The sequence below is a fragment of the Hippopotamus amphibius genome, chromosome 16 (assembly GCF_030028045.1).
Source record: "Hippopotamus amphibius kiboko isolate mHipAmp2 chromosome 16, mHipAmp2.hap2, whole genome shotgun sequence".
NCBI classification, from domain to species: Eukaryota; Metazoa; Chordata; class Mammalia; order Artiodactyla; family Hippopotamidae; genus Hippopotamus; species Hippopotamus amphibius.
Genome location: NC_080201.1, coordinates 37,826,926 through 37,852,900, shown reverse-complemented (window position 1 = coordinate 37,852,900; position 25,975 = coordinate 37,826,926).

Genomic DNA, 25,975 nt, shown 5'->3' with positions numbered 1-25,975 from the left:
AAGAAGTTTTCAGCCATTATTGCTTTAAATATACTTTCGGTCCCTTTCTCTTTCTTGTCTCCTAAGATTCCCGTAATGGGAATGTGGTTTCTCTTGATGATGTCCCATAATTTTGTAGGCTTTCTTCATTCTTCTTCTTGTTTACCTGATTCTTCATGATCCTTGATTCCTTTTAATTGGTATCTGCATATTTGAATAAACTGTCTCCTCTTTCAGACTTCACAGATTCATTTTGGCAGAGACAGTCCTTCACCAGTCAGCTCAGCTTGGGGTTTCAGATGGGTCAGCTATTATTGTCCTTGGGCACGTTGGGCATGCAAAGCTTTTATGGGCTCAGAGAGTCATAGGGAAGGACTTCCCTGGTGGTGCAGTGCTTAAGAATCCACCGGACAATGTAGGGAACACAGGTCCGATCCCTGGTCTGGGAAGATCCCACATGCTGCAGAGCAGCTAAGCCCATGCACCACAACTACTGAGCCTGCACTCTAGAGCCCATGAGCCACAACTACTGAAGCCCATGCCCCTAGAGCCTGTGCTCCACAACAAGAGAAGCCACCACAATGAGAAGTCCACACACAGCAACACAGAGTAGCCCCCCGCTCGCCACAACTAGAGAAAGCCCATGCGCAGCAACGAAGTCCCAGTGCAGACAAGAAATAAATAAAAATTAAAAAAAAAAAAAAGAAAGACAGTCATAGAGAATTATTTCGGCTATATTCTGTTGGCAACACAGGGCCAGGCCATGTTCACTGTGAAAGGGAACTACACAAGGACATACCAATAATTCTCATTATTTGCAGTATTTAAATTCTGTAAGTTTTGTCAATTAACTAGAGTTAAATAAAAAATAAATTTAAATAAATGAATGAATTCTACAAAGTCACCATGAATTGGTGAATACTGAACCATTGCTCCTAGGGGAAATATAAGGTTAGGTTCCTGCAAGCCTCTGGTCACAACATTTTTTTTTTTTTTTGGAGTAAAATTGCTTTACAATGTCATGTTAGTTTCTGCTGTACAATGAAGTAAATCAGCTATATGTATACATATATCCCCTCCCTCTTGGCTCCCCCACCCTCACACCACCCATCTAGGTCATCACAGAGCACCAAGCTGAGTTCCCTGTACTATATATCAGGTTCCCACTAGCTATCTATTTTACACATGGTAGTGTATTTATGTCAAACCTAATCTCCCAGTTCATCCCACCCTCCCCTTTCCCCCAACCGTGTCCACGTGTCCATTCTCTACATGTGCACTTCTATTCATGCCCTGTAGATAGGCTCATCTTAACCATTTTTCTAGATCCCACATGTATATTTGTTTTTCTCTTTCTGACTTACTTCACTCTGTATGACAGACTCTAGCTCCAACTACATCTCTACAAATGACCCAACTTCATTTCTTTTTATGGCTGAGTAACATTCCATTATATATATGTACCACATCTTCTTTATCCATTCACCTGCAGGTGGACATTTAAATTGTTTCCATGTCCTGGCTATTGTAAATAGTGCTGCAATGAACATTGGGGTATATGTGACTTTTTAAAAAAATTTGTTTATTGGCTGCATTGGGTCTTTGTTATTGCATATGGGCTTTCTCTAGTTGCAGTGAGCAGGGGCTACTCTTCATTGTGGTGCACAGGCTCTTCAGTGCAGTGACTTCTCTTGTTGCAGAGCATGGGCTCTAGGCACCTGGGCTTCAGTAGTTGTGGCATGCAGGCTCCATAGTTGTGGCTTGCAGGTTCTAGAGCACAGGCTCAGTAGTTGTGGCACACGGGCATAGTTGCTCTGCAGCATATGGGATCTTCCTGGCCCAGGGATTGAACCCGTGTCCCCTGCAGTGGCAGGCATATCCTTAACCACTGTGCTACCAGGGAAGTCCCTACATGTGACTTTTTGAAATACGGCTTTCTCAGGGTATATGCCCAGTAGTAGGATTGCTGGGTCATATGTTAGTTCTATTTTTAGTTTCTTAAGGAACCTCCATACTGTTCTCTACAGTGGTTTTATCAATTTACATTCCCACCAATAGTGCAAGAGGGTTCCCTATTCTCTGCAACCTCTCCAGCATTTACTATTTGCAGCTTTTTGATGATGACCATTCTGACTGGTGTGAGGTGATACCTCATTGTAGTTTTGACTTGCATTTCTCTAATAATTAGTGATATTGAGCATCTTTTCATATGCCTCTTGGCCATTTGTATGTCTTCTTTAGTGAAATGTCTATTTAGGTCTTCTGCCCACTTTTTCATTGGGCTGTTTTTTTTTTTGATATTGAACTGCATGAGCTGTTGTATATTTTGGAAATTAATCCTTTGTCCATTGCTTCATTTGCAAATATTTTCTCCCATTCTGAGGGTTGTCTTTTCTTTTTGTTTATGGTTTCCTTTGCTTTTGCACACAAAAGCTTTTAAGTTTAATTAGGTCCCATTTTTCTTATTTTTGTTTTTATTTCCATTACTCTAGAAGGTGGGTCATAAAAGATTTTGCTGTGATTTATGTCAAAGAGTGCTTTTCCAATGTTTTCCTCTAAGAGCTTTGTAGTGTGTGGCCTTACATTTAGGTCACAAAATTTTTGTCAACTGATTAGTCCATAACCTATTCTTTTGTTTTTTTTGTTTTGTTTTGTTTTTTAACAGATGATAAACAGCGTATGTTTAGAGTGTACAATTTGGTATCCCAGTCTCCCAATTCATCCCCCCCCAACCCTCCCCGCTTTCCCCACTTGGTGTCCGTGTGTTTGTTCTCTATATCTGTGTCTCTATTTCTGCCTTGCATTTCCTCTTTCATAGTTGTTAGCATTTGCCTTATGTATTGAGGTGCTCCTATATTGGGTGCATATGTATTTATAATTATCTCCTCTTCTTGGATGGATCCCTTGATCTTTATGTAATGTCCTTTCTTGTCTCTTGTAACATTTTTTATTTTAAAGTCTATTTTATCTGATGTGACTATTGCTACTCCAGCTTTCTTTTGATTTTCATTTGCATGGAATGTCTTTTTCCATCCCCTCACTTTCAGTCTGTATGTGTCCCTAGGTCTGAAGTGGGTCTCTTGTAGACAGCATATATACGGGTCTTGTTTTTGGATCCATTCAGGCAGTCTGTGTCTTTTGGTTGGTGCATTTAGTCCATTTACATTCAAGGTAATTATTGATATGTGTGTTCCTATTACCCTTTTCTTAATTGTTTTGTTTATGTTTTTGTAGGTCCTGTTCTTCTCTTATGTTTCCCACTTAGAGAAGTTCCTTTAGCATTTGTTGTAGGGCTGGTTTGGTGGTGCTGAATTCTCTTAGCTGTTGCTTGTCTGTAAAGCTTTTGATTTCTCCATCAAATCTGAATGAGATCCTTGCTGGGTAGAGTGTTCTTGGTTGTAGGTTCTTCCCTTTCATCACTTGAAATATATCATGCCCACTCCCTTCTGGCTTGCAGAGTTTCTGCTGAGAAATCAGCTGTTACCCTTATGGGAGTTCCCTTGTATGTTATTGGTCATTTTTCCCTTGTTGCTTTTAATAACATTTCTCTGTCTTTAATTTTTGTCAGTTTGACTACTATATGTCTTGGAGTGTTTCTCCTTGGGTTTATCTTGCCTAGGACTCTTTGCGCTTCCTGGACTTGGATAGCTATTTCCTTTCCCATGTTAGGGAAGTTTTCAACTAGAATCTCTTCTATTATTTTCTCGGGTCCTTTCTCTCTCTCTTCTCCTTCTGGGAGCCCTATAATGTGAATGTTGGTGCATTTAACATTGTTCCAGAGGTCTCTTAGGCTGTCTTCAGTTCTTTTCATTCTTTTTTCCTTATTCTTTTCCACATCAGTGATTATCACCATTCTGTCTTCCAGGTCACTTATTCGCCCTCTGCCTCAGCTAATCTGCTGTTTGTTCCTTCTAGTGTATTTTTCATTTCAGTTATTGTGTTGCAGATCTCTGTTTGTTTGCTCTTTAATTCTTCTAGGTCTTTGGTAAACTTTTCAGTCTTTGCAGCCAGTCTCTTTTCTAAGTCCTGGATCATCTTCACCATCATTATTCTGAATTCTTATTCCATAAGAGTGCCTATCTCCTCTTCATTTAGTTGTTTTTCTAGGGTTTTATCCTGTCCCTTCATCTGGTACAAAGTCCTCTGCTTTTTCATTTTCTCTATCTTTCTGTGGCACAAGACAAAATACTGCTGATACTGCTTGATACTGCTGTCTCATCCGTAACCTATTTTTATGTTTGTTTCCATTTAAAGACATCTTATTTACTATATATTGCTGATCTATTAGCATTAATCTAACAGCCAATGGCACTTTAACTTATGCCAGAGCAAAGCTTATCTAATACACATATTTTCTCCATAAGACAGTCACAGACTTCTTGTGCTAGTAACACCCTATAGCACCTAAGCACTCTTCTTGAGGACTATCGAATAGACTAATAAAGGCAACCACTAATCTACTTTTAGTCTTATTAATTTACCTTTTCTGATCATTTTCTGTAAATGGAATCATATAGCCAGTAGTGTTTTCCAACACCACTTCTGACACAAGTGTGGGGGGATTTTTCCCCACATTAACCAACTCTCCAATTGCCTAAACACTAACTGGGTGTCCTACAATTCAATACATTTCTTTTTCTTCTCTTCTCTTTTCTTTCTTTCTTTTTTTTTGGGGGGGGGGGGCACAATGTGCAGCTTGCAGGATCTTTGTTCCCTAACCAGGGAACAGACCCAGGCCCTTGGCAGTGAAAGCACAGAGCACTAACCACTGGACCACCAGGGAATTCCCCAATACATTTCTGACACTAACTAACTGGCATTAGTTCAGAACCCACATTTTAAGGACTTAGTCCCATAAAACTACCCCAGCTTTAGATACCAGTTGCAAGCCCCAAGTAGCCACCTGTACTTCTGACCAACCCACTGTAAATCAAGAGTTCCCATGATCCCCTCCTCAGTTTCAATTATTTTCTGGGACTGCTCACAGGACTCAGGAAAACATATTACTTACTATTACTAGTTTATTATAAGAGGATACAGCTTAGTAACAGCTAAATGGAAGAGATGCATAGGACAAGGTGTGGGGCTGTGGGCACAGGGCTTCCATTCCCTCTCTGGGCACACCACCTTCCTGGCACCTTAGTGTGAAAGCTCTCCAAACCCCATCATTTAGGGGGTTTTATGGTGGTTTCATGACATAAGCATGATTGATTAAATCATTGGCCATTGGTGATTGAACTCAATGTTCAGCCCCTCTCCATTCCCCAGAGGTCCAGAGATGGGCTGAAAGTTCCAGCCCTCTGATTTGCATAGTTGGTTCCTTTTGGCAACCAGCCCCCATCCTGAAGCTACCTAGGGGCTCACCAAGAGATATCTTATTAGCATAAACCTTGGTATGGTCAAAAGGGACTTATGAATAACAAAATCTGCTCCTATCACTGTTATCACTCAGGAAATTCCAAGGTTTTTTTGAAGCTCTGTGTCAGGAACTGGGGACAAAGACCAAATATATTTCTTATTGTATCACATACAGCATGTTGCCTTTTATGTCTGGCGGCTTTCACTTAGCATAATGTTTTCAAGGTTCTTCTGTGTTGTAGCAAGTATCAGTACTTTGTTTCTTTTTGTAGCTGTATTACATTCCATTGTATGGATATACCACATTTTGTTTATCCCTTCACAGTTGATGGACATTTGGGTTGTTTCCACTTTTTAGCTATTACGAAAAATGTTGCTATAAACATTCCTATGAAAGGTTTTGTGTATACGTGTTTTCTTTTCTCATAGGTATATACCTAGGTTTGGAATTACAGGAAAATATGGTAACTTCCTTACAGAGTCCAAGCTCACTCTGCTGGCTGCACAACAGGCCAATGAAATGGAGATGAGGTGTTGAGGCAAGGAATATGACTTTATTCAGAAAGCTGGCAGACTGAGCAGATGGCAGACTAATGTCTCCTAAAAACCATCTTATTGGGATCTGGATGCCAGTTCATTTTATAGAATCAGAGAGGGAGAGGCTGTGAGGAAGTAAAGTAAAAGGGCAGAATAGAGAGGGAGAGGCTGTGAGGAAGTAAAGTGAAAGGGCCATCAGTCTTGCAAAAGATCTCTGTAATTTCAGCCATGCACACAGGTGGGCAGGGCAGATTGTCTGCCTGTGAGCTGAACAGAGGCCCTTTAGTTTAACATTCAGGCAGGGTGCAGAGTTCCCTGAGACAGGCCATCATGTATGATTATAATAACAAAAGCATCAAAAACCAAAGGTTAAAGTCAAAGAAACAGATCCAGCATGGAGTCTGATTTAGCTCTTCCTGGTAACAACTTTATGTTTAACTTTTTAAGGAACTGCCAAACTGCTTTCCAAAGCAGTTCCACTATTTTTCTGTTGTCTCTTTAATTTAGTAATCTTTCTTTTAAAAGATTATTTTGATAAGAAAAAAAACTTTGTAACTATGTATGGTGTTGGATGTTAAATAGGCTTGTGATCATTTGGTAATATATACAAATATCAAATCATTATGTTGTACACCTGAAGCAAATATAATGTTATAAGTCAATTATACTTCAATTTAGAAAAGGTTATTTTGATTTTTAATTTATTTCTTTGTGTTTTGTTTATATATGTCATTTAAGTTTTGTTAGTTTCAGTTTCATTTGTCAGTATACCTCCACAAATAATACACCACAATCTTAGCTCTTGACTGTTAATTTTGGCTTTTACTGACAAAAAAACAAAAATAATAAAGTTTGTTTTGCCATTTTAGGGTGAAAATAAATAAATTTTCCTCCTCTAGTTTAGCTAATAATATTAAACTATATATATATATTTTTTAAAGACAATTATCTATGAAAAACTTAAATGATTATAAATTTGGGAGCAGCTTAACCACATGGTTCTGGCACAGAATCCCTCACAAGGAGGTGGCAGTCAAGCTGTCAACGGGGCTATAGCCATCTGACTTGGCTAGAGCTCAAGGATAGGCTTCCAATGTCATTCACATGTGGCTGTTGGCAAGAGGCCCCGGTTCCTCACCTCATGGGCTTATCCACAGTGATATTTGAGTGTCCTCATGACATGTTAGCAGATTCCCTCCAGATCAAGTGATCCAAAAGACAGAGCTAGGGTAAAGTTGCAATTTCGTTCATGACCAAGTCTCAGAAGTCACAAACCATCCTGCTGCTATATTCCATTTATTAGAAGTGAGTTGGGGCTTCCCTGGTGGTCCAGTCATTAAGATTTGATGCTTCCACTGCTGGGAGCATGGGTTCAGTCCCTGATTGGGAAACTAGGATCCCACATACCGCATGGCAGGGCCAAAAGAAAAAAAGAAGAGATGTAGTTCTGTCCTTCCCTAAACTACTGTGATGAACACAAAAGTTCCATTGCCATTCACTTAGGATACCAAAAATTTATGCTCAAAATGAGCAAAAAACAGTACAGGAATGTAAATAATTATAAAAAGAAAAAAAAAAAGGAGTTATCAAGTCCAGTCCATACTCAAGAAAGGAATTAAGCTCCACCTCTTAAGAGAGACATATCAAAGAATTTGTGGACATCTTTTAAAACCACCACACTGGCTGATGGCAGGATGCCTCAGTTCCTCACCATGTGGGCTCCTCCACTGGACTGCTTGTGTATCCTTATGACATGGCAGCTGGCCTTCCACTGTGGAAGTAGGTGACCCAAGAGAGAACAATAAGGAGTTCACAGTATCTTTTATGGTCTAACTTAAGAAGTTACACTGTAATTTCTGCAGTATCCTATTGGTTACACAGGGTGGCTTACTCAGGGTGGCAAGTGACTAAATGAGGGCAAGTATCCCAGGAACTAGGAATGACTGGGAGCCATCCTGCATGCTGGCAACCACAGGTACCCAAAGGAAGTAATAACTAATTCTGCCAGGACATCCTGGCATAGGCTCCACAAAGGAAACGACATAGAGATGGGCTTTTGGGGTCCCTCAGACCCTGAGAAAAATGGAAAGGATCAGTAAAGTTCAGCTAGCCTATCCCTGACTTGAAGACGGAAAGTAAGAATGAACCAGGACATGCCAGGGGGGTCTACTTTGCAATGGCTTTTGATGCTATTTCTAACTTTGCTCAAGATCTTTCACGTGTGCTGCTAAAATGCCTGTAGGTGCTCTAGTCTCACAATGTGCAATTAGACCAGGCAGGAGCTTCTTTAATAGTAGGTATTAAGTACTTGATGAACCAAAATGGCTATTCAAAGCCACTTTTTGTTCTCTCTTGTAATTAGGACGTGCGCCTCCTCAGGGAGATTGGGAGAAATAAAATGTAACAGCCCCCACCTCTACTCCTGTCAGTGTTTTTAACATTCAGAACACAAAATCTCTACTGAGGAGCCTTTTAAAGCTTTTATATTTTTGGTAGAAGAGAAGAAGAAGAGCAGTGGGAAGCTCAGCAGATCTTTAAAATGTAAAATTTCCCATTCCTCTCAGAAAACCAAAAATAACTCCTGAGTCATAAATTAGAGGTCTTTGATCTTTCTTGTTTTTTCCCCCAAAAGCTTTGGCATCATCACAACACTGCAAAAGTGGTCATTTCATTTTTTTAATAGTTTATTTATTTATTTAGGCTGCATCAGGTCTTAGCTGAGGCACATGGGATCTTTGTTGCAGCATGTTTAGTTGCAGCATGTGGGATCTTTAGTTGCGGCATGCAGACTTTTTATTTACAGCATGCATGTGGGATCTAGTTTCCCGACCAGGAATCGAACCTGGGCCCCCTTCACTGGGAGTGCAGAGTCTTACCCATTGGCCCACCAGGGAAGTCCCGGTCATTTCATGTTTATTCTTTTTATTTTGTTATAAATTTTACATATTTCCACAAAGGAAGAGTACAAGAAAACAATAATAACAAAAATAAATACAAAAAACTGTCCATGTAAAGAGAAAGAGGGTGAGACACCTCCCTCATCTTCGTCCTGAAAGAGAGCTTTTCTTTTCATCCTACAAGGCCAATTACACACTGGGTCAAGGAGCACTTGTTGCAGGAAAGTCACAGTCTCAAAGCAAGAGGCCAGCCCTCCTTTACAGCTGGGTACCTCTGGACAATGCAAGACAAGTAACCCCACTGGCCTGCACTAGAAACAGAGGGGCCTCCAGAGGTGTCCCATGTCTTGCTTTGCCTTCTTTGTTTTTTCTCTCATAGTGTTAAATACTATTTTGGGATATCTACTCTGTGCCTGTGCTTTACATTAATTGTCCTTCATCCTTCTCAAACCGAGTCACATTTTACATTTACAGAAAGTGAAGCTCAGAGAGCATATTAATCAAGAAGCTTTCTTTTGCTGAAATGGAAAACCCAAACTCAAAATGGCCTAAGCAGAAAGACTGTTCGCTGGCTCACATAACCAAAAAAGCCAAGCATATGATGGGCCTCAGGCGTATTTGGATCTGCTACTCAAGTGAGCCACCAAGACCACATCTCTCTCTCTTGGCCTCTTGTTTCTATACTCCATGCAGGCAAGCTCTTCCTTCCTGGTCTGGGGAGGTGGCTAAGACAACAAAGATACTACATTTGATCAAGTGTGGTAGCTGAGGGGATGCTCCATTTGATCTCCCTTCTAAAAGAACTTGCCATTCAGCTGCAAGGAGCACCTTTAGCTGACAGCCTTCAGCTGTACCAGCTTTAGGAACCATGCCCTTCCTGGTCCATTACCAGCCAATGCCTGGGCATAGCAAGGGGTACTAGGGCCTGGTCACTTCTGCCCAATGCATGACTCCTCTAATGTTTCAGAGTTCCTGTGGGATTGGCTGAGAATGTAAGATCAGATTGTGTTCTGAGGCTCTCCCTTTATCAGACATTACCCTCTCCCCTAAATAAATCTCTTGTACCCAAAACTCCATCTCAGTGTCTTCCTCCTTCAGGAGTTAACTGAATCATCATGTCTCATTGGTTTAGTCCCCACTAGAAGCAGATGTTCATGCTTCACACAGATCCCTTTGGACGCGTTTGTACTGATTTTCCGTGTGCTCTTCTTTCTTTATTTTTTTATGTCTTTTTTTTTAACTTATTTATTTTATTTATTGCTGCTTTGGGTCTTTCTCTAGTTGAGTTGAGCAGGGGCTACTCTTCGTTGTGGTACATGGATGGGCTTCTCATTGCGGTGGCTTCTCTTGTTGCAGAGCACAGGCTCTAGTTACGAGGACTTCAGTAGTTGCAGCACGTGGCTCAGTAGCTGTGGCACACAGGGTTAATTGCTCCAAAGCAACTTACTGGGATCTTCCCGAACCAGGGATGAAACCTGTGACTGCTGCATTGGCAGGTAGATTCTTACCACTGTGCCACCAGGGAAGTCCCCATTGTGCTCTTCTAACACCCAGCACCTTCAGCTGTGCCTGGGTAGTGCTCTCAGAGCCCTAGAGTTAGCACTATACCCTACTGAACATTCAGAAGGTCCTCTGCTCCTCTCCTCCTCACCCACCTGACCAATGACTGACAGGTTAAGAGTCTCAGTGCCAAGCTTCTTTGCCTCAAGACAGATCTTCTAAGAAATAAGCTACCCCCCAAAGTTCCTCTGAGGGGTCAGGCTAAAGGTACCTCCCACAGAACTCTGCCTGAGATCACACCTTGCCTGGCCTTCTCGCCTTCTCTGCACTGCTTCTCCCCCTCCCCCTCCCCCTCCCTCTCCCATCTGTCCAGGCATACTTCCTTATGAAATCACTTACATGTGAATCCTCCTCTAAGGGTGTGCTTCTCAGGAACCCAACCAAGAATCACAGCTGAGGCCACAGCACCTGTCAAGGGCTCTCTCCTATGGAACAGTGCTCCTGCGTCCTCTCCTGCTTTTTGTTCCAACTGGCTTATGGGTGCTAGCTGCTTCCTGCTGTCACTAACTGTAGAGTACTTTCCTGATCCTTGATTGTTTCCCTGGGTCCCTTCCCATCCTTTCTGAGTAGCCCTTTCATTAAACTCTCCCCAGTCACCCCTTTGAAGTATGCTGTTTCCGACTAGAACCCTGAATCATGAATGTGATCGTTCCAGGATTAAAAAAAAAATTATCTATCTATTTTCTTTCTATCTATGAAATTCTTAGTAACCTAGAGGTTTGAAATGAGACTCAAATTTTACACTGTGAAATGATTGCCCTTTTATCACCTCCAGTCAATTTGGCTGTGGGACTGTATGTAATATAAAAAGCTAAATTAGAGATAATATCAAAAGTCTGATTTTAAGATTCTTCCTGATGTGAAGACAGAGGTAATGACCTCCTACCTCCATTCTGCTCTCAAAAGGCCTTCCAGCTGGAAACAGCCAGTAAACAACTTGCAGAAGGTGACATCTGGCACTAGATGGCAGTCATGCCCACCACTGCTCCTGCTCACAGAAGCCATTGACAGTCCCAGCTTGCCGGGCCTACAGGTTCATGATTCACAGTCCAGCAAAAGCCAGTTTGCCTGCCAGCTCTCCACTCTTAAATCAGGGTTGCTCCACATTCCTCCAACATAGAAGCAGCTTGTGGTTTCCCAGTACTTTGGGCCAGGGCCTGGGAAGGTTCCTATATGTATCTCCTTTTATCAGCCCTCCCTCAGTACATCTGTTGCTAGACACTCAAACACTGATGCAGACCCAAAGGTCTGGGTCTATGGGGAAAAGGCTGTAGTCTTCTAGAACACAGAAGCTTAGGGGAAATCCCTCCTGATGCAGGAAATATTGGTGTTTGGGTTGCTGCTCTTCCTGGCTCAGTGACCTCTACAGTTGCTTTAGTGGGCCTGCCCTACCTTTGGATTTAGCAAATGAGTAACATTAGTCAAAATCATTGTAGGGACTTCCCTGGTGGTCCAGTGGTTAAAAATCCATCTTCCAATGCAGATGACGTGAGTTTGACTCCTGGTCAGGGAACTAAGATCCTACATGCCAAGGGGCAACTAAGCCCGTGTGCCACAACTAAAGAGCCCACGTGCCACAACTACAGAGCCCATGCACTCTGGAGCCCTCATACCACAACTAGAGAGAGTACCGCAACAAAGAGCTTGTGCACCACCATGAAGAATCCTGTATGCCACAACTATAACCTGACGCAGCCAAAAATAAATAAATTAATTAATTAATTAAAAAATCATTGTATTAAAAGAGACACTTTAGGGAATTCCCTGGCTGCCCAGTGGTTAGGACTCTGCACTTTCAATGCTAAGGGCCTGGGTTCAATCCCGGCTTGGGGAACTAAGATTCCACAAGGCATGCAGCCAAAAAAATAAAAAAGAGAGAGGGAGAGAGAGACACTTTAAGTTGCAAGTAACTGAAGCCCTATGAAAATGAGCTTAAGCCAAATAAAAAGATAGAAGAATTGTTTAGTCAGTAGCCTTAAGAGCCACACATATGTGAATTTAGTCACAACTGTATCCACATGGTTTCAGGTATGTCTGGATTCAGATGCTGAAAAAAAATTATCAGTAGTCTATTTGTCTCCATCTATCCCTTCTCTTCTCTCTTGAACACAAACTTTCAAGTGCTGAAAGAAATAAATGTTTTCCTTCATAATTCTGCCAAGATCCCTAGACTAATCACATGGGAGGGGCCCTGGGAAATGACATATCAGATTTGGTTAGATCAAGTACCCATTGCTAGAAAGAGGCTTAGGCCGGAATGAAAAGGAGGGACGCTTGACTTTCCAAGAAAAAAATCAAGGTACTCTCAACTGAACAAGGGACACAGGACAAGCCAAGTCAGCAGATGCCCATGATGACCAGGCAGCTACGTTGTTCCCTTTCCCCTTCACTTATCTGTTGACTCATCCAGTACAGCCAGGGGCTCCTGCCAGCTCTCCCTCTCCATTCCTGCTGAGATAAAAGTCCTGCTTATTCAAGAACTCCTACCACACAGTCTTCTAACATCCTGTTCTTTGCCTTCAAAGCACTGATCAGTACAAGATTATGTAGTGAAATGATTATTAATCTAATATATATCTTTCCTCTAGATTTTGATGCCCCTAGAACCTCACACAGTGACTGGTGCATAGTAGGTATTCAGTAAACATGTGTTCATTCATTGATTTTATACTTATCTATTAGACCCTCAGGTATAGTAAGTCCAACCAGACATGGCTCCCACCTGGCTTCTATCCTAATAATGGAGACAGACAAGTAAAGCAGTACTCAAGAGTCCAACTGCAATGCTTTCTGCAAGAGTAGTGGACTCAAGGGAGCCTGGGAGGGGAATGTCAAAATCAGAGTGGTCCAGAAAGTTTTCCTGAAGAGTCATGATGTTGGCCTAACTTTAGAAAAACAAGAAGGCATATGCAGCAAGATGAAGGAGAGGAGGATGCCCTCAGAAGCATGTTGGAAAACAAGGAAATGGGACATAGCCTGATGTAGTCTCAGTCTCAGTGCATTTACCCTCCAGGACAGGGGTAACCACATAGGAATTATGTCTTTTAACTAAACCAATATGTTATTTTGAAAAATAAAGAAAATAAAAAGGGATGGCATCAAAAACACAATTTGGGGGGTAAAAAACTAGCTTAAAAGAATATGGAGAAGCCTTTGATTATAGTAGCACCTGGCAGGGCAGCTGCCACATAGTAGGCCCTCAATAAATGTGTGAGTGCCTGGATGAAAGTCATTGGAATCAGTATGTTTTGCTTAAAACAGAAAACAAAGCCAGCCTGGCATATGGCCCATTAAGAATCCAAGCAGACTCCTAAAGGTACACACAAAAAAATAAAAGGCAAAAGAAATTACTGTAAAATGAAATTTACATAACCCTATCTGCGTGGAATAAAAATATGCCCAGTTTCATGTCCCACTTGCTGACAGGATGAGATTGTTGCTGAGAAAGAGGTGGGAGGATGCTGTTGGGGGAAATCACATGCCAGGCCAAGACACAGGCATGGAGAATTCAACATTTGGGGGTTTGAAAAGAAGCCCTGGAACACAAGCCTCTTTTGTTTCTCAAGCTTCTCTTAATTGCCATGTTTGAGACCTGGGATTCATGAAGGAAACACTATTCAAAATGACAGTTTCCACTTCATTACAAAGAAAGTTCAGTCACAGTCCCCAGTTTCCCCTCAAGTTGTGTTACCCAAAAACTGGTGGGTGTCGAGCCAAAAGACACAACCAAGCCAAAGATCGGGAGAAGGAGCGATTTGTTATTACTTGCAGCAAGTAAGGAGAACACCAGGAATCATTCCCAAAGCAGTGTCTCCCTGAACAGCAAAACTGGGGAAGTTTTAAGCTAAGCATACATGCATGTTCATGAAGGGGCTTAGGCAGTTGACAGAGTCCAAGCTTTAATTGACTGAAGTCAAGAGGATCAGAAAATGTCAACATCATCATCCCTCAAGGTTCCAGTTGATCTGGTGATTGAGCACCTCAGGCTAATTTTTACCGTTGAAACAGAATTGGGAGTCTTTGTAACTGATATATTATCTTTGTTATTGTTGCTTCTCTTGCCAGATAACAGTTTGTTTTGCATTCTTTTGTTCCCCTAAGATCATTAATTACGGAGACCTGTTCAGGAGCAAGTATTGTGGCCAGGATTAGATCACAAAATGACTTAGGCCAAAAATGGCTTCCCTTATGTCAGGAAAGCCATGCCTGGTTGTCTTTCTCCAGGGACCCCCTATCTGCTTACAGTTGCAACCTAAGTCATTTGTGGAATGGATGTGTTAAATGGAGAAGAGAGTTATAAATAAAATCAGTGTGTTTTGTCACAGATCGAAGCAGTTGCTGCTCCCCAAGCTGGCAGCAAAATCATGAATCAGAGTCTAAAGTTCCAGAACAATGTTTGTGAATCAACTCTCACAATGAGTTGTCCCTCATGGCTTTCAGCAGTTAGGCTCTCAACCCCAGATCTCCTCTATGTGAACCACCCCCAAGTATGCAAATGCATTGAACCTGGAAGCTCTTCATTCCAAAAAAGATGAGTGAGCTTTTGAAAGGGGTCTCTTCTAGTCACTGTATCTCACAGCCTTAGCCCAAAGGAAACCTATCTTCTTTATTCAATACTTAATGTACAGAGCATTTTCCTTACTCTCCCCTCCAGATCGTTAAATCTCTCTCAATAATAGCAAAGGCTTTTCTAGAACTTGTCCCAAGCCAGTCACTGTTGTTTTTCGTTTGTTTGTTTTGGGGTGGTTTTTTTGTTTTTTGCTGATTTTGTTTTTCAGTTTTATTGAGACATAATTACATACATACAACTCTGTGTAAGTTTAAGGTGTGCCACATAATGACTTCTCATAAAATAACTTTTGACAAAAGTGCCAAGACCACACAATGGGGAAAGGACAAGTCTTCAACAAACTGTTGGGAAAACTGGATATCCACATGCAAAAGAATGAAGCTGGACCCTTACCTTACAAAAATTAATTCAAAATGGATGACACAAAAAGCACAGGCAACAAAACAAAAACACAGATAAAGTGGACTACATTAAAATTTAAAACTTCTGTGCATCAAAGGACATAATCAATAGAGTAAAAAGGTACCCCATGGAATGGGAGAAAATATCTGCAAATCTGTGTCTTATGATAAGGGGCTAATATCCAGAATATATAAAGAATTCCTACAAATCAACAAAAACTAAACAAACAACCTGATTAAAAACTGGGCAAAGGACTTGAATAGACATTTCCCCAAAGAAGACACACAAATGGCCAATAAGCACATGCAAAGATGCAACATCAGTAATTGTCAGGGAAATGTAAATCAAAATCACAATGAAACACCCTACCACCTCACACGCATTAGGATGGCTACTCTCAAAAAGCAGTAAATAATAAATGCTGACAAGGATGTGGAGACATTGGAACCCCTTTGCCCTGGTGGCTAGGATGTAAAATGGTGCAGCCACCAAGGAGAACAGAGTGGAAGTTCCTCAAACAATTAAAAATAGAATAACAAACCTCCTGTAAAAAAAAAATTGTTTTAAATAGAATAACCATATGATACAGCAAGTCCACCTCTGGGCATACATCCAAAATAATTGAAAGAATGTTGAAGAAATATTTGCACACCAATGTTAATGGCAGCACCATTCACAACAGCCAAAAGGTAGAAGCAACACAAGTGTCCATCAACACACGAACGGACAAACAAAATGTGGTCTATATTCATATAATGGAATATTACTCAACCTTCAAAAGAAAGATAATTTTTTTCTTTTTTTTTTTTTGATCTTTATTGGAATACAATAACTTTACACTACTGTGCCAGTTTCCACTGTACAACAAAGCGAATCAGCTGTATTTATACATATATCCCCATGTCCCCCTCCCTCTTGAGCCTCCCTCCTGAGCATCCCTTCCACCCTCCCTATCCCACCCCTCTAGGTCATCAGCAGTCATCAAGTTGATCTCTCTGTGTTATGCAGTTGCTTCCCACTGGCTAGCTATTTTACATTTGGTAATATATAAATGTCAATACTACTCTTTCACTTTGTTCCAGCTTCTCCTTCCCCACCTCCCCATGTCCTCAAGTCTGTTCTCCACCTCTGCTTCTTTATTCTTCCTCTACCACTGTGTTCATCAATACCATTTTTTTAGATTCCATATATATGTGTTAGCATATGATATTTGTTCTTCTCTTTCTGACTTACTTCACTCTGTATGACGGACTCTAGGTCCATCCACCTCACTACAAATAACCCAATTTCATTCCTTTTTATGGCTGAGTAATATTCCATTGTATATATGTGCTACATCTGCTTTATTCATTCATCTGTTGATGGACATTTAGGTTGCTTCCATGTTCTGGCTATTGTAAATAATGCTACAGTGAACATTGTGGTACATGTATCTTTTTTCTTTTTTTTGTTCTAAAAAATATTACCATTTATGAGGAAGATAGAAGATAATTGATTAAAATTTAGTAATGTAAGGACTATCATAAAGGTATATGCAGAATATTATGGGAGTACAAAAGAGAAGTAACTCAGCCTGAGGAGGGAGAAGGGACATCAGGATATGCTGTCTTTTTTTTTTTTTTTAAGAGATTTTGAGATAAAATTGACATACAATAAACTGCATATATTTAAAGTGTACAATTTGATATTTTATTCTTATTAGTAATGTATGTATGGCAATCCCAATCTTCCAATTCATTCCCCCCAACCCCCTTCCCCACTCCCCCACCCCCACCCCCCACTTTCTGCACATCTGTGCTCTCTACATCTGTATCTCTACTTCTGCCTTGCAAACCGGTTGATTAGTACATGTATCTTTTTGAATTATGGTTTTCTCCAGGTGTATGCCCAGTAGTGGGATTGCTGGGTCATTTGGTAGTTCTATTTTTAGTTTTTTAAGGAACCCTCATACTGTTTTCCATAGTGACTGTATCAATTTACATTCCCACCAACAGTGCAGGAGGGTTCCATTTTCTCCATAGCCTCTCCAGCATTTATTGTTCCTAGATTTTTTGATGATGGCCAGTCTGACTGGTGTGAAGTGATACCTCACTGTAGTTTTGACTTACATTTCTCTAATGACTAGTGATGTTAAGCATGTTTTCATGTGTTTGTTGGCAATCTGTATGTCTTCTTTGGAGAAATGTCTGTTTAGGTCTTCCACCCATTTTTGGATTGGGTTGTTTGTGTTTTTGATATTGAGCTACATGAGCTGCTTATATATTTTGGAGATTAATCTTTTGTCAGTTGCTTCATTGACAAGTATTTTCTCCCACTCCAAGGGTTGTCTTTTCATCAATTTATGGTTTCCTTTGCTGTGTAAAAGCTTTTAAGTTTCATTAGGTCCCATTTTTTTGTTTGTTTGTTTGTTTTTATTTCCTTTACTCTAGAAGGTAGATCAAGAAAGATCTTGCTGTCGTTTATGTCATAGAGTGTTCTGCCTGTGTTTTCCTCTACGTGTTTTATAGTGTCAGGCCTTACATTTAGGTCTTTGATCCATTTTGAGTTTATCTTTGTGTATGGTGTTAGGGAATGTTCTAAATTCATTCTTTTACATATAGCTGTCTAGTTTTCCCAGCAACACTTATTGAAGAGGCTATCTTTTCTCCATTGTATATTCTTGCCTCCTTTGTCGAAGATAAGGTGACCATATGTATGTGGGTTTATCGCTGAGCTTTCTATCCTATTCCATTGATATATATTTCTTTTTTTTTTGCCAGTACCATACTGTCTTGATTATCGTAGCTTTGTAGCATAGTCTGAAGTCAGGGAGCTTTATTCTGCCAGCTCCATTTTTAATTCTCAAGATTCCTTTGGCTGTTCGGGGTCTTTTGTGTTTCCATATAAATTGTATAATTTTTTGTTCTCGTATTGTGAAAATTGCCATTGGTAATTTGATAGGGATTGCATTGACTCTGTAGATTGTTTTGGGTAGTATAGTCATTTTCACAATGTTGATTCTCCCAATCCAAGAACATGGTATATCTCTCCCTCTGTTTGTGTCATCTTTGATTTCTTTCATCACTGTCTAATAATTTTCTGCATACAGGTCTTTTACCTCCTTAGGTAGGTTTATTCCTAGATATTTTATTCTTTTTGTTGCAGTGATAAATGGGAGTGTTTCCTTAATTTCTCTTTCTGATTTTTCATTGTTGGTGTATAGGAATGCAAGAGATTTCTGTGCATTAATGTTGTATCCTGCAACTTTACCAAATTCTGTGATTAACTGTTTTCTGGTAGCATCTTTAGGGTTTTCTAAATATAGTATCATGTCATCTGCAAACAGTGACATTTTTACTACTTCTTTTCCAATTTGGATTCCTTTTATTTCTTTATCTTCTCTGATTGCCGTGGCTAAAACTTCCAAAACTATGTTGAATAATAGTGGTGAGAGTGGGCACCCTTGTCTTGCTCCTGATCTTAAAGGAAATGCTTTCAGTTTTTCACCATTGTGGATGATGTTGGCTGTGGGTTTGTCATATATGGCCTTTATTATGTTGAGGTAGATTCCCTCTATGCCCACTTTCTGGAGAGTTTTTATCATAAATGGATGTTGAATTTTGTCAAAAGATTTTTCTGCATCTATTGAGATGATCATATGTATTTTATCCTTCAATTTGTTAATATGGTGTATCACATTGATTGATTTGTGTATATTGAAGAATACTTGCATTCCTGGGATAAACCCCACTTGATCATGGTGTATGATCCTTTTAATGTGCTGTTGGATTCTGTTTGCTATTATTTTGTTGAGAATTTTTGCATCTATGTTCATCAGTGATATTGGCCTCTAATTTCTTTTTTTTGTGACATCTTTGCTTTTGGTATCAGGGTGATGATGGCCTCATAGAATGAGTTTGGGAGTGTTCCTCCCTCTGCTATATTTTGGAAGAGTTTGAGAAGGATAGGTGTTAGCTCTTCTCTAAATGTTTGGTAGAATTCACCTGTAAAGCCATCTGGCCCTGGGCTTTTGTTTGTTGGATGATTTTTAATCACAGTTTCAATTTCAGTGCTTGCGATTAGTCTGTTCATATTTTCTGTTTCTTCCTGGTTCAGTCTTGGAAGTTTGCACCAGAAAGATAATTTTGACACGTTACAAAATGAGTAAACCTTGAGGACATTATGCTAAGTGAAATAAGCCAATGACAAAAAGGCAAATACTTATAGGTGGTATTTAGAGTGATCAAATTCAGAGAGAGAAAAGGAGAATGGTGATTTCTCCAGGGACTGAAGAGAGCAAGGAATGAGGAATTGTTGGGGGTTTTTTATTTTTGTTTTAATTTTTACTTATTTATTTTTGGCTGCGTTGGGTCTTTGCTGCTGTGCGCAGGCCCTCTCTAGTTGTGGCAAACGACAGTGTGCAGGCCTCTCATTGCGGTGGCCTCCCCTGCTGCAGAGCATCAGGCTCTAGGAGAGCAGGCCTCAGCAGTTACAGCGCAGGCCCAGCAGTTGTGGCACAGAAGCCCAGCTGCTCCTCAGCACGTGGAATCTTCCCAGACCAAGGCTCCAACCTGTGTCCCCCACATTGGCAGGCTGACTCCCAACAACTGCACCACCAGAAAAGTCCCTAGCAGTTGTTGTCTAATGAGTTTAGAGGTTCAGTTTTGGAAAATGAAAAGAGTTCTGGAGACTGGCTGCACAACAATATGAATGCCCTTAACATTACAAAACTGTATACTTAAAAATGGTTAAGATGGTAAATATTATGTTATGTATATTTTACCACAATTAAAACTTAAAAAAAAAAAGCCTACATTAGGTACTTCCCTGGCAGTCCAGTAGTTAAGATTCTGTGCTCGCACCTCAGGGAGCACGGGATCCATCCCTGGCCGGGGAACTAAGATCCCGCATGTTTGCCAACACCAACTCCAGTAAACCTGGGCTCTAATAATTCCTGCCATGGGAGTCCAGGCTATGCAATTCTTCCATCATTTCTACTGTCATGGAGGGAGGGCGGGCCAGCTCTTGGGGATGCCTGGGAGGCTGCAGGCGCCTCCAGCTGCCCGGGAGCCCTCTTCTCCCCACCAGCCGCCGGCCCCACTCCCAGGCCAGGGCCGCCTGGGCCTCTCCCATCTTCGGCAGGCCCCTCGACAACCCGCAGCCCTCCGGAAGCCCCTCCCACCTCAGGGCCAAGGAGCTGCGGGTCACCGCACCACGCCAGGGTGAGCCTGGGCCACAGCCCACCAGCCACTGTTGTAAGTGTTGTATGTACAGTTAATTATTTTGATGTCACAATAATCTTATGGGAGATGTGCTGTCATCCCCCACTTTTTAGATGAGAAGGCTGAGGCCAGAGGTTTGTTAACTTGCCCAAGGTCATACAGACCTTAAATGGTAAAGCCAATATTAGAACCAAAGCCATTTGACTCCACAGCCCACACTCCCAATCACTATGATGCCTCATAAGAGGGGGTGCCATCCTGTTTACAATAGCCAGGACATGGAAGCAACCTAAATGTCCATCAACAGATGAATGGATAAAGAAGATGTGGTACATACATACAATGGAATATTACTCAGCTGTAAAAAGCAATGAAACTGGGACATTTCTATAGACATGGATGGACCTAGAGACTGTCATACAGAGTGAAGTGAGTCAGAAAGAGAAAAACAAATATTGTATATTAACACATATATGTGGACTATAGAAAAATGGTACAAATCAACTGGTTTGCAAGGCAGAAATAGAGACACAGATGTAGAGAACAAACATATGGACACCAAAGGGGAAAGCAGGGAGGGTTGGGGGGGGAACGAATTGGGAGACTGGGATACCAAATTGTACACTCTAAATATATGCAGTTTATTGTAAAAAATAAACAAATAAAAAGTTAAAAAAAAAAAAGAGGGGGTGCCACCTAAGCCGGGCTAAGCTATCCCTTGTCACAGACCCACTCGGTAACCATGCCTGATTCCCTCCTCCTTCCCTCTTCATTCAAGGGATTCTGAAGAAGCTGCTAACCTTGACCAGGCATGAGCCAATCATCCATGTTCCCTGACTCAGTGATTGGCTCAGAGCTGGACCTGTGACCCAATCAGAGCCAGTGAGTCATGACCAGACTTTTCCTGGGGCTTCTGGGAGAAAGAAACCCTCTGTTCCCTCCTGTTTTTGGTGGATGGGAGGAGGTGAGGAAGAGGAGCTACTACAGCACTTTTACTGCTTTGAAGGGAGGCCAGCAAGGGGCAGTGAACAGAGAAAACAGAACAAAGAGAGGGACCCACAGCATAGGACTCCAGCATTGCCAAGAGTACATAGTGTTGGACTCATGCCACACAATATAATGAGGCCCCCTGGAGTTGGGCAAGGCATATTGCCACGACCTGATTTGAGCCCTGTATCCAGTGACTCCCGAAGTGCCAGTACCTCGACAGTCTTTGGTTCCATGAGTCAATACATCCCTTTTTAAAAGCCAATATGAGTACAGTTTTCTACTTGAATCAGAATGCACCCTAATCAAAACAATCTCAATAAACCTTGTGAAAGCTGGGCCCAAAAGCCCATTAGTTACCAATGCTGTGATGGAACAGTAGGCTTGCTGATCAGAGATCACCATGCTAAAGAACAGAGAAACTGCCAGCTTCCAAAAATTCTCAACTGTTCTCAAGTTTTACATTTTTGTACAAATGGAGGACAGCAGCAGCCCAGATAATCTTCCAAAATGGCTGTTAAAGGATGCACTTTCTTAATTACATTTAAGTCTGGTTAATGTTAAAATGACTTTAAATGCTCTTTCAGCAAGGCAGGGGGTCATGGACCAGAAGTCTGGTGACGAAGAGGCAAAGTCAAAAAGACAGAAAAAAAAAAAAGAAAGAAAAAAAGAAGAGGCAAAGTCAGCCAAGCATCAAAAAATAGCCAGGGGACCTGGGTTGGTGAGGAGTGTCCAAAGAGGTCTTTAGCCTTATGTGTGCCTTGATATCTTAAAAAGGAATGTATTTGTAAATTACTTGTTAATAAATAAAAATTAACCTTAAAATAGATATGGTTAAAGGACAGGTCATGTAATTGCATTATCTTAGATGAATGTTTACTTTTTTTTTTAAATAATGGAACCCATCAAATGAAACATTAGGGGCTTCCTAGGTGGCGCAGTGGTCAAAAATCCGCCTGCCAATGCAGAGGTCACGGGTTCAATCCCAGCTCCAGGAAGATCCCACATGCTGTGGAGCAACTAAGCCCATGTGCAAAAAAAAAAAAAAAAATGAAACATTATATGAAACACTATAGTGAACATCTGCTGTGTTTCTCCTTCTTTGGTATAGAATTTTAAAATGTGATAGCTTGCTTTCTAGGAAACACCTTCTTCTATTCACACCTAACTGTGATTCAGGTACTTGGTCCTGGTCTGGCCAATGGGAGCAAATATAATAATTTGCTTCCTGAGCTCTCCTGGCTCTTTTTTCCTCCCTAACGATACTGGAAAGACAAAGCAGTAGTGTAGTTTTTTAATCTCCCTGAATCTTCTCCCCATAAAAAAGAAAAGAAAAAGAAAAAAAAAAAAAACAACACAGCAACTAGATAGTAAAACCAAACTATGGACAACATCTATAACAAGGCCAGGTGATAAGGTGTCCCTCCCAAAAGTCCAAAATACAGGAGAGAGAAGACACCCACTACCAACACTATAAACTCTGCAGGATATTCACATTTATGCAGGAGAGAAACCAGAGGGAAGAAACAGGGCATCTGATGGGCCAGCAAAAGGCTATTCATAGGAAAGCAGAGTGGACTGATTTGAGCAAAGCAGTTGAAGTGACTGGGGTTTTGCCTGCTCCAATATCAGATGAATACAAGGGGTCTCTGATTTCAAAAGATATGATGTCAAAGATTAACATAAATCAGAACTAGAAAATTATAGCAATTAAGTGATAAATCTCAGGAAAAATTAGGAATAAATAAAAGTTATATCTGGAATGCAACTACATCAAAAAGAAAACAAGAGTGAATACGCATTGTAGCTATTGCCTTATGAGAAATAGAAGATGAAAAAAAGTTTTAAAATTAAAAAGAGTGAAGAAAGAAAAATGATTCAAGAGAAAATGACAAATACTGAAGCCATGTAAATAAGGTCCAACATTTTAAAATACGAGTAACTGCAAAAGAAAATCAAACCAAGGGAACAATATGACAAGTACTAAAAATTATAATTCAAGAAAACTTTCTTGAAATAAGATTTGAAACTACATATTGAAAAGACATACCTGCACCTGAAAATACCGACCCAGAATGACCAACATCAAGAAGTAGTCTAGACTTTAAAGGAAAAGAATTAAATTGGCCATTTTTTTGCATCAAGGCAAAAAGGCCAAGTGAATATGGTGGAAAGAAAAGTAGATTTTCTTAAAACTTTCAACAGCAATGCTTTATGCTGGAAGAAAATAGAGCCATATATATAAGAGAATCAAGGAAAGAAAACATGAACCAAAGGTTTTGTATCCAACTGAACTGAGTATCCAACTGGGTAAAAGGGAACAGAAACAAACAACATATTATCAACATGCAAAAACTCAGGGAATCTTGCTTAAATTTCTGGTCACCTTGAAAAGAGTGTTTGTGATTGAGATGAGGCATATGGATGGCTTCTGAGATGGCCAGCAAAGTTTTATCTCTTTTCCTGTGTAGTGTGGTGGTTTTAAGAGTATTCCCCTTACAATAATTCACTAATCTATATGTTTGGTAAAGTTTTCTGTAAATGTGCTTTATTTTATAATAAGTTCAAAAACAACAAAAATAAAATAAACAATTACACTTAGACCTGAATGCAGACTATGGATGATATCAGGGAAGTATTGTTAAATTTTAGGTATGATATAATGGTATTGTAGTTATGTCGTAAAATGTTATATTTTTTGGAGATGCATGCTGAAAAATTTACTGTAATTTACCTTAAAATGCTCTAACAGGACTTCCTTGATGGCACAGTGATTAAGAATCTGCCTGCCAATGCACGGGACATGGGTTCAATCCCTGGTCCTGTAAGATCCCACATGCTGTGGAGCAACTAAGCCTGCATACCACAGCTACTAAGCCTGCGTGCTGCAACTACTGAAGCCCACACACTTAGAGCCTGTGCTCCACGACAAGAGAAGCCACTGCAATGAAAAACCGGTGCACCACAACAAAGAGTAGTCTCAGCTCACCACAACTAGAGAAAGCCTGTGCAGATCAACAAAGACCCAACACAGCTAAATAAATAAATAAATAAATAAATAAATAAATAAATAAATAAATAAAATAAGAAATATAAAAAAAGTAAATAAAAATAAAATGCTCTAGCAAAACAAAATTGATTTTAAGTAACATTTTGTTACTTTAATTTTTTAATTGAGGTATAAAATATTACGTGTTGGTTTTTGGCTGTGTTGGGTCTTTGTTGCTGTGCACGGGCTTTCTCTTAGTTGTGGAGAATGGGGGCTACCCTTCCTTGCGGTGTGCAGGCTTCTCAGTGTGGTGGCTTCTCTTGTTGTGGAGCACTGGTTCTAGGTGCACAGGCTTCAGTAGTTGCAGCACATGGGCTCAGTAATTGTGACTCTTGGGCTCTAGAACTCAGGCTCAGTAGTTGTGGCACAAGAGATTAGTTGCTCCGAGGCAAGTGGGATCTTCCCGGACCAGGGATGGAACCCATGTTCCCTGCATTGGCAGGCAGATTCTTAACCACCGCACCACCAGAGAAGTCCCTTGTATAAGTATCTTAAGTGTTACAGTTACATGAGTTTTGACGAATGCTGTTACTCTATCAAAATACAGAATATTTTCCCCAGAAAATTTTCTCCTGGCTCTTCCTAATGAATCCCCTCTCCTGCCCACATTGAGGGAATCACTGTTCTGATGATCTCTTTCACCATAGATTAGTTTTACCTGATCTAGAATTTCATACAATGGAAATATGTAGTACATACTTTTTAGACACAAGTTTTTTTACATTTTTAATATCCCTGAAATTGGAATGTATCTTAGAAATTGGTGGTGTCTTAATTAAATGGCAATGTTTTCTCCTTTTTATTGTTTTATAAAATAATGGAATGTCTTACAGTCAATATCACCTTCAGTTTGATGAAGTGTATTATATTCAGATGAAGCAAATGTGGCGAAAATGTTAACCGTTGTTGAATCTAGTTGGTGATATATGGGTATCCTACTTTTCTGTGAGTTTGAGAAATTTTATATAAGAAAGTTTATTGAATACATAAGTAAATAAAAGGATACCAAAATTTTTATGCCTTTCCCCCCTTAGTTAAAGTGACCCTCAAATAATGGAATTGGCTGGAGCCTTTCTTGTCCTCTGCAAGACCCTGATTATAGTAGGGACCTGGACGCCCTAGATAGGGTAGCACATGATTATCAGGTCTTTGAAATATTTGCCTTTTTTTTTCACTTTTTTTTTTTTTACTCTATTTCCCCAGACTTTTCAAAAGTGAAGAGCCTCTGTCCTCTGTGTCCTAAGGTGGTGAGAAGGGGGAGCTCTGCACTTGTGACCAAGGTGTCTAATCAAGTATCTAATCTAGCAAGCTGAGTGCCTGAATCTATGGCAAGAAAGAAGAGCTGGGGGCCCAGAACCAGGGCCTTGCAGCTAGAAGGCCAAGGTGCTGGTCCTCTAAGTGAAGAAACACTTCCAGTTGTTCCTTGTGAGTGGTG